The 8,341-nt window shown below is 48.0% G+C and overlaps 1 protein-coding gene across 1 annotated transcript in view; it reads right to left on the bottom strand.

The window, feature by feature from the left end:
* The window catches only part of LOC137644991 (endothelin-converting enzyme homolog), a 67,750-nt gene that overhangs the window by 21,430 nt on the left and 37,979 nt on the right, over positions 1–8,341 (bottom strand).

Here is an 8,341-nt window from a genome sequence, read left to right as displayed (position 1 = left end):
CCCAAGGCTTCCCTATCCCCCGATTCGTATGCGTGCCTGGCGCCAATCCTGGCGCCATCTGTATTCCTTTTTGCGTAGCTTAACAACTCGGTGTTTTTTCCTGTTTTTCTCGCAAATCTTGGATTTATTCAGCTTTTCATGGCTTCTTCGTCTTCGTTGGCCTCGGATAAGTTGAGTATAGTGTCTGTTATGTATAAATGTAGGCTCTTGGTAAAATTTTGAGTGATTAATAGGATTAATCTTTGATACAAGAGCCGTAGCCTACCAGAGGTGTCCTGGACACTGTCACTCGCTAGGTATAAATTAGTTAGTCAGAGTGACATTCCTGGTTGTTTTGCTTAATAAAATTTAGCTATTTAGCTTTACATAGGATTTCCTTTCGTGCTTAGTATTATTTGGCGAAGTATTCGCCATTCTGGCCTACGCTAGGCCATGTAGCCTAGTCGTTTGGTCCTAGTACTTAATGCATGATTTTGGTTTTTCCGAGTGTAATTAAAATTTTATTGAAGCTTTAGGCTATATTTTATACATTTTAGACTGTGTGGAATATTTCCAAGATTGTATACGTGAGAGTTTCGGTGAATTAGGTAATCGATTCTCTTGGTGCCTAGGCTAATTGCTTATGGAGCCTTAGTATACTTTATTATACTCCCCGGTTGCTTTCTTTTCTTCGGAGAAGGTATGCAATCCCTTTCCCTCTGTTTAAGCCTTGGGCTTATCCCTAAGTGGTTTTTTCCGAATTTATTTTCGATAAAACTATACTAGGGTGTTACTGTACCTTCCTGTTCCAGCAGAGTCTGGTTCAAAGAGGGACAGAACAACAGAGTTTTTAGTCTGAGTCCGTGTTGTTTGGCTTGGGGCAGAGTCTCCCTCGCTGACCTAACACTTACAAAGGGAGCTGAGCTCCCTTAGGTCACTATCGAAGGTTTCTGTAGTTATGATTCCTTCTTGTGTGATCGACCAGACTAAGTCCTGTTGCTGTTCTCGGGGAGGATAAATCTTCCCTTGGGAGTAGCAACGCCTTCCTTGCTTTGGTGCTCTGGAAGCTGGCAGGTATTATACTACTGCGCTGGCCCTTTCCCTAAGATCTCCCTTAGGCTAAGACAAAGTTCTTGGCTGCGGGTGATCTGTCACTAAAGCAAGGTTGGCAGGACCCTCTTGTCCCTTCCCCCTCTATCTCCGTAATGGCCTAGCCATTACTGTACTGTACCTTGCCGGCCGGCAGAGCTGGCCGGCAGGGGTATTACTGTACCGTATGTCATTCTACTTCTGGACCTAGTATAGGTTGGGATATGGATTGACTAAGCCCATTGCCGGCCGGCAGAGATGCTGGACGGCAAGGGTCTTATGTTTTCGAGTGCTGCCCGGACCTCTCTTGGTCCCTCATCCATGCCTGCCGGCAGAGCCGGACGGCATTGGTCAAGGAAGCCTGAATTAAGTTTCTCCCCTTCCTTATATGCACTCTTTCGGTTGCCGGGCTTGGGGGGTTGTGTACACTCTTATCCCGGCATCCATTCTATTTTCTTCTAGTGCTGTACCTGTCCCGGCTGCCGGCCTATGAGGCCGGCAGCCGGGCAGGTGTAGTCTTCTGGTTCTTTTGCTGCCGGCTGGCATCGGTCTTGTACCTTTGCCGGCCGGCTTATGTCAGTCCTTGTCTGCCGGTCACCAAGAGTGTGGCCGGCAGCTGGGTACTACCTTGTGTAGTTGCTGGCCGGCAATCATTGCCGGCCAACACTGGCTGTTGCTGGCCGGCAGCTGCTGCCGCCGGCACAGGCATTTGAACCAGAGGGCTGCCGCCCTATAGCTGTTAAGTAGTATACTTTAAAGCTAATTGTGGTGTGTGCCGGCCGGCAAAGGCAGGCCGGCACACATCCTCCTATACTGTACTAGTATTCTTCTGTATAGCATATACAGTAAGAAGAAAACTATAGTAAAAGTTTAGGTACAGCACTGTATCTTCTAACACTATTGTGTTTTCTTACACAGCCCTTTGCTGTTGCCCTCAGACAGGAAGCAGAGTTCTTCCCCGTCTATTATCCAGGATTTTTAAAATCATTGCCTAGGTGTGAGCTCCACCTGTTTCCTCTGGAAACCTTGCATTGGTTACTCTAGTAGAGATAAACCAATTTGATTTTATTATCTGGAAGGCTGCAACAATGGGTTGTGAGGGAAACACAAGTGTGTGTCTTTCATTTATGAATTGTTATGCTATACTATGCATATCCAGTGATACATAGTTCACTTGATACTCATGGAAATTTCTTCTCTTTACAGGAGGACCCTCCGAAGTGCGGAAATGTTTTCTGCAATGTCCGCAGCAAGAACCTCTGCGGACATGAGTGTTGTAGGAGACACGCAGCATGCGCTGTCTCCAAGGATGATCTCCAGTATTGGGACCCTCAGGTATGTACTGTATGCACTAACCTGATTACTGAGGCTTTTGATTCCCCTAGAACAGCGGAATCAAGGGATATAGCTAGGGAAAAGCTTCGTACTTGGGTAAGGGGCTTCAAGAAGAACACCTCTGGCCCTTATCTTCCAAGTGAGAAGATGAGGGCGTATCTTTTTCCCCAGGCATCAGCTGAGGCAGTGATTCCCCAGCCTCAAGAGGAGATCCTTCAAGATCAAGTCCAGGTGGACGAGGAAGTCGCAGATGCGATGCAAGACATCCAGTTGTGTGACAGGATGTCTGACCTGGACGAACGTTTGGAAGAAGACCTCCTGGCAGAAGGTCAGGATCAAGTTCAAACCCCGGATGTCGTAGAGGATGAGGTCGACGAGGTGTCGGCTACTCCGGTTCAGATGCCGGAGCCTATCCCCTCAACATCGGCTGGCCTCCCAGTAGAACTGGGACAGGCCCTCTCTTCGATTGTTGGAATGATCCAACAAATGCAGAAGGAGAATCAGGAGAAGGCGGCTGCAATGGAACTGCGTATGCAGTCCCTGGCAGAATCACATGGGCCCCGGAAAAGGCTCAATGTGAAAGACCTTCCCATATGCTCAGATGCTAACCCATGGAGGTATGCTGAGCACATGCCGATGACGACTGGAAAGATCGTCATCTCGGATAAGCTGGGTTCAGTTCCCCTAGAGGAGGTAGAATTCTGGCCCAGCAAGGCATCATATCCGGACTGCTATGTCCGGCTGAGAAAAGAACCAGCTTCAAGGGAGGAGACAGAGCCGAAGGAGGTCATTGTTATGGACCACGCTAAGGCTCAAGCCCTACTCTCATCCTCGATGAAAGAGAGGGGCTTCTCGAATTCGAAGGTAGCTGCATTGAGCAAGAAGCTCCCTTCGTTTGTGTCCTCTCCTGATAGAGCCTTCCCCTTTTTACAGAAAGGGTTTGCGGCTGTCCTAAAGGCAGTCGAGGCCGGCAAGCCTTGTCCCTCCCTGGAGGAGTGTAAACCCTTGTCGCTGGCTCTACCTATGGACCACAAAGACTGGAAGGATGTCCATCTGACATTCTCAGTGGGAAAGTTGGAGGCTGATATTGCAGGACGGCAATTCGGTGAGGACCTCCCCAAGCTGTCCGAATCTCTTTTACGAAGAGAGTTCGAGACAAAAGAAAGACTGGCTGCCTCAATGTCTCATCAGACTACTCTCGAGACGATGGCAAGTGACCCCAAGGTCCATGAAATGTTCATGGTAGTGGCTAAGTCTCACTTAGCCACAGTGACGAAGGACCTTTATAGCTTCGTCAAGGCAAGGAGAGCTTGCAGGGAGTTCGTGTTCACCGGGGCTTCGGTGAGACACGAGCCAAGGAAGTTAATCTCCTCCAACATTTGGGGAAAAGACCTTTTCCCTACCGATGTGGTCAAAGAGGTTGTTGATAAGGCCGCCGTGGAGAATAGAAATCTTCTCCAGAAGTGGGGCCTGGCTATCAAAAGAAAATCTTCCCCGGATGAGGGTCCTCAACCAAAGAGGAAGAATATGAAGACTAGGCTACCATTTCGGCCAGCCAAGCCTTATAGACAGCAACAGCAACTGCAATTGCCTTTGCCTCCAGTGCCCCAGATGGTGGCACAAACCCCGACTGCCTTTCAGTGGGTACCCCAGGCTGTGCCAGGTCAGTCAACCACATTCGCCCCAACGTTCGAAGGACAGTCTTCTTCCTTTCGTGCAAAACCTAGAGGAGCAGCCAGAGGCTCGTCTAGGCGCCCCTCAAGGGGAAGGGGATTCAGAGGTTGTCGTGGTCAGGGAGGCAAGACCTCAGGACGGCAGTCCAAGTGAAATGATACCGGTAGGAGGGAGACTGATGAAATTTTGGGATCGCTGGACCTTCGATCCCTGGGCCCAAAGCCTACTCAAGAATGGACTGGGTTGGAGCTGGTACAGCACTCCACCCCCATGCCTTCGGTTTTTCCAACACTCCACCCCCATTTTGGAGGAGTACGTTCAAGAACTGTTGGAGAAAAATGTGATCCGAAAGGTGAAGTCCATCAAATTCCAAGGGAGGCTGTTTTGTGTTCCCAAGAAAGACTCGGAAAAGCTCAGAGTCATTCTGGACTTGTCACCACTCAACAAGTTCATAGTGAATTGCAAATTCAAGATGCTAACACTGCAACACATAAGGACCTTACTGCCCAAGAGGGCATACTCAGTCTCTATAGACTTGTCAGACGCCTATTGGCACATTCCAATCAGCCGTCGACTCTCCCCCTACCTAGGGTTCAGGCTACAACGGAAACTGTACGCCTTCAGAGCCATGCCATTCGGGCTAAACATAGCCCCAAGGATTTTCACGAAGCTTGTGAGCGCAGCTCTCAAACAATTACGCCTAAAGGGAATTCAGGTAGTAGCCTACCTGGACGACTGGCTGGTGTGGGCAGCATCCGAGACCGAATGCTTGCAAGCTTCCAGTCAGGTGATCCAGTTCCTAGAGTACCTAGGCTTCAAGATCAACAAGAAAAAGTCTCGACTTTCTCCATCCCAAAAGTTCCAGTGGCTGGGAATCCACTGGGACCTTTTGTCACACAGTTTCTCCATCCCAATGAAGAAAAGGAAGGAGATAGCGGGCTCTGTCAAGAGACTTCTAGATTCCGAAAGGATATCAAGACGCGAACAGGAGAGGGTACTAGGCTCTCTCCAGTTTGCTTCAGTGACAGACCCAGTGCTAAGAGCACAGCTAAAGGATGCAACCGGAGTTTGGAGAAGGTATGCATCAAACGCGCGAAGAGACCTGAGAAGACCAGTGCCGCCTCGGCTACGTACTCTTCTCAGACCTTGGTCCCAAGCCAGACATCTCAAGAAGTCGGTTCTTCTTCAGCCACCTCCCCCGTCGATGACGATTCATTCAGACGCCTCAAAGGAGGGATGGGGAGGTCACTCTCATCGGAAAAAAGTCCAGGGGACTTGGTCCAAGCTATTCAGGACCTTTCATATAAACTTTCTAGAAGCTATGGCAGTGCTCCTTACCTTAAAGAAAGTCTCCCCGCGTCACTCGATCCACATAAGATTGGTGACAGACAGCGAGGTGGTAGTGAGATGCTTGAATCGACAAGGGTCGAGGTCACCACCTCTCAACCAAGTGATGTTAGCCATTTTCCGATTGGCGGAAAAGAAGAAGTGGTACCTGTCGGCAGTTCACCTTCAAGGAGTCCGCAATGTGACAGCGGACGCTCTATCCAGGTTCACACCGATAGAGTCGGAATGGTCCTTAGACGCAGGATCATTTTCCTTCATTCTGAATCAAGTCCCAGAACTGCAAATAGACCTCTTTGCGACGAAAGACAACAAGAAGTTGCCCCTGTACGTGTCCCCGTACGAGGACCCCTTAGCGGAAGCAGTGGACGCAATGTCCCTCGACTGGAACAGATGGTCCAGGATTTATCTGTTCCCTCCTCACAACCTTCTGTTGAGGGTCCTCAACAAACTGAGATCCTTCAAGGGGGTAGCGGCAATAGTGGCCCACAAGTGGGCGAACAGTATGTGGTTCCCCTTGGCGTTGGAACTACAGATGAAGTTCGTGCCGCTACCACATCCAGTTCTGACCCAGCGAGTCCAGAAGTCGACTGTCTGCGCTTCATTACAGAAAACCCAGACCCTGCAGCTCATGATTTTCTCGCCCTAGCGGTGAGAAAGCGCTTCGGGATTTCGAAAGCCAGCATAGACTTCCTAGAGGAATACAAGTGCAAATCGACTAGAAGGCAATATGAGTCATCTTGGAGAAAATGGGTGGCCTTTGTAAAGGCAAAAAATCCGCAGGAGATCTCAACAGATTTCTGCTTATCTTTCTTCATCCACCTCCATGGCCAAGGATTGGCAGCTAACACGATTTCAGTGTGTAAATCGGCTTTGATGAGACCCATTTTATTTGCCTTCTAGATCGACCTAGGTAACGAGATCTTTAATAAAGTTCCGAAAGCCTGCGCTAGGCTCAGACCTTCAGCACCTCCAAAGCCCATCTCATGGTCTTTAGACAAAGTTCTTCATTTCGCCTCCTTGTTGAGCAATGAAGAATGTGCGTTAAAGGATTTGACGCAAAAAGTTATTTTCCTATTTGCACTCGCGTCCGGGGCCAGGGTTAGTGAGATCGTAGCCCTCTCGAGAGAGGCAGGTCGTGTTCAGTTCCTGGATGGGGGGGAGCTGAACCTGTTTCCGGATCCTACGTTTCTCGCCAAGAATGAGTTACCCACCAACAGGTGGGGTCCCTGGAGAATCTGCCCTCTGAAAGAAGATGCATCTCTATGTCCAGTAGAATGCCTAAAGGTCTATCTTCGTAGAACTTCAGACTTCAAGGGTGGTCAACTATTCAGGGGAGAAACATCAGGCTCAAATTTATCTCTGAATCAACTCAGAGCGAAAATGACATATTTTATTCGCAGAGCGGATCCTGACAGTACACCCGCAGGTCACGATCCGAGGAAAGTTGCCTCATCCCTAAATTTCTTTAATTGTATGGATTTTGAACATCTCCGTTCATACACGGGCTGGAAGTCTTCCAGGGTGTTCTTTCGCCACTATGCGAAGCAAGTAGAGGAACTTAAGAGATCTGTGGTAGCAGTGGGTCGTGTAGTTAACCCTACTGTTTAACTCTGCGAGGAACAGTGGTCTTAATTGGGACGATTAAGTCCAGGGTGAGTGTGTAGGTACATACTGTACTACAAACTAAATAAGGGCACCAAGTGCCCATATAGACTGTTCCTTCTTTCAAAGGTGAACCTTGCATAAGTTCAGACATGTGTGCCAAGCGTTTCTAACGCTAATGTGATTGATTTGTAATACAGATTTTTTATGACTTGATACCTTGGTATCTCATTAAAGTGGTGTTTAATGGTTTTTCTTTCAGATAAACAAGTTCTGTTTACTATCATACTTATGCTTAAAGTTTTGGGTTACCCTCTTTTATATAAATATATATATTTGTTGTTAACCTGTCTGTTTATTATCTGTCAATAAACTTGTTCTTGAGAACCTTGCGTCTCTTTCACCTGTGTCAATTTATTGGTATAATTGAGCATTTTAATTCTATGTATCTTATCTGGGATAATTCTGATAGAATTGTTCTGTTTTGCAAGCTATGTTGCATTGGTTTATGTAAGTCCCCTAATGGGAGGACTCCGTCCCATAAAGGGACGAGGGCGGTTTTATTAGTTTCTTCCTATGCGGATATAAACCTTTGTCCAATACAAGTATTGTGCGGATTACTGGTCAATATATTGACGCAGTGGTTCTATACAAACTATGCTTTACTTAATATAGGGCGAGACCACTATATTAGCTTGCCTGGTATTCATACATAGATATATGTACTCTTCGAGACTTTCCAGAGTCTAGTAGGACTCTTCCCTGTAGGGGGCAGGAAGCTCTAACATAGTTTATAGTTAGTTGAAAAGATGTATAACGGTAACATCTTAGGTCTCTAGGTCTAGTCGACCGGGAATAAATATCTCCGGGGAGTACGGCACGTTCTGAGAATCCACAGATACAGTAATGCTCTGGTACACTTCCATCAGGACGACATGGCTTGAGCCCAAAAAACGGATTTTGAGCGAAGCGAAAAATCTATTTTTGGGTGAGATAGCCATGTCGTCCTGATGGACCCGCCCTTGCCTTTCTAAGAAAGGGCTGTAGGACCCCTCCCTACATACAGTATCTGTAGCACCTCGTGTACGCTACAAGGAATACAGATGGCGCCAGGATTGGCGCCAGGCACGCATACGAATCGGGGGATAGGGAAGCCTTGGGAGCGGCTCCCCTTTTTCTTTCCCGAATTCGTATCTCGTCAATCTCCCTCCTACGAGACGAATCTCTGTTCAGGTCGTAGATTGCCATGTGACGTGTCTAGAATACGTCCTCTGATATGTCGCGATATCCCTTTCACGAGGGATACTCGCTCCAG

Source organism: Palaemon carinicauda, chromosome 8, assembly GCF_036898095.1.
Source record: "Palaemon carinicauda isolate YSFRI2023 chromosome 8, ASM3689809v2, whole genome shotgun sequence".
Classification (NCBI taxonomy): Eukaryota; Metazoa; Arthropoda; class Malacostraca; order Decapoda; family Palaemonidae; genus Palaemon; species Palaemon carinicauda.
This window is presented reverse-complemented; position numbering and strand designations above follow the sequence as displayed.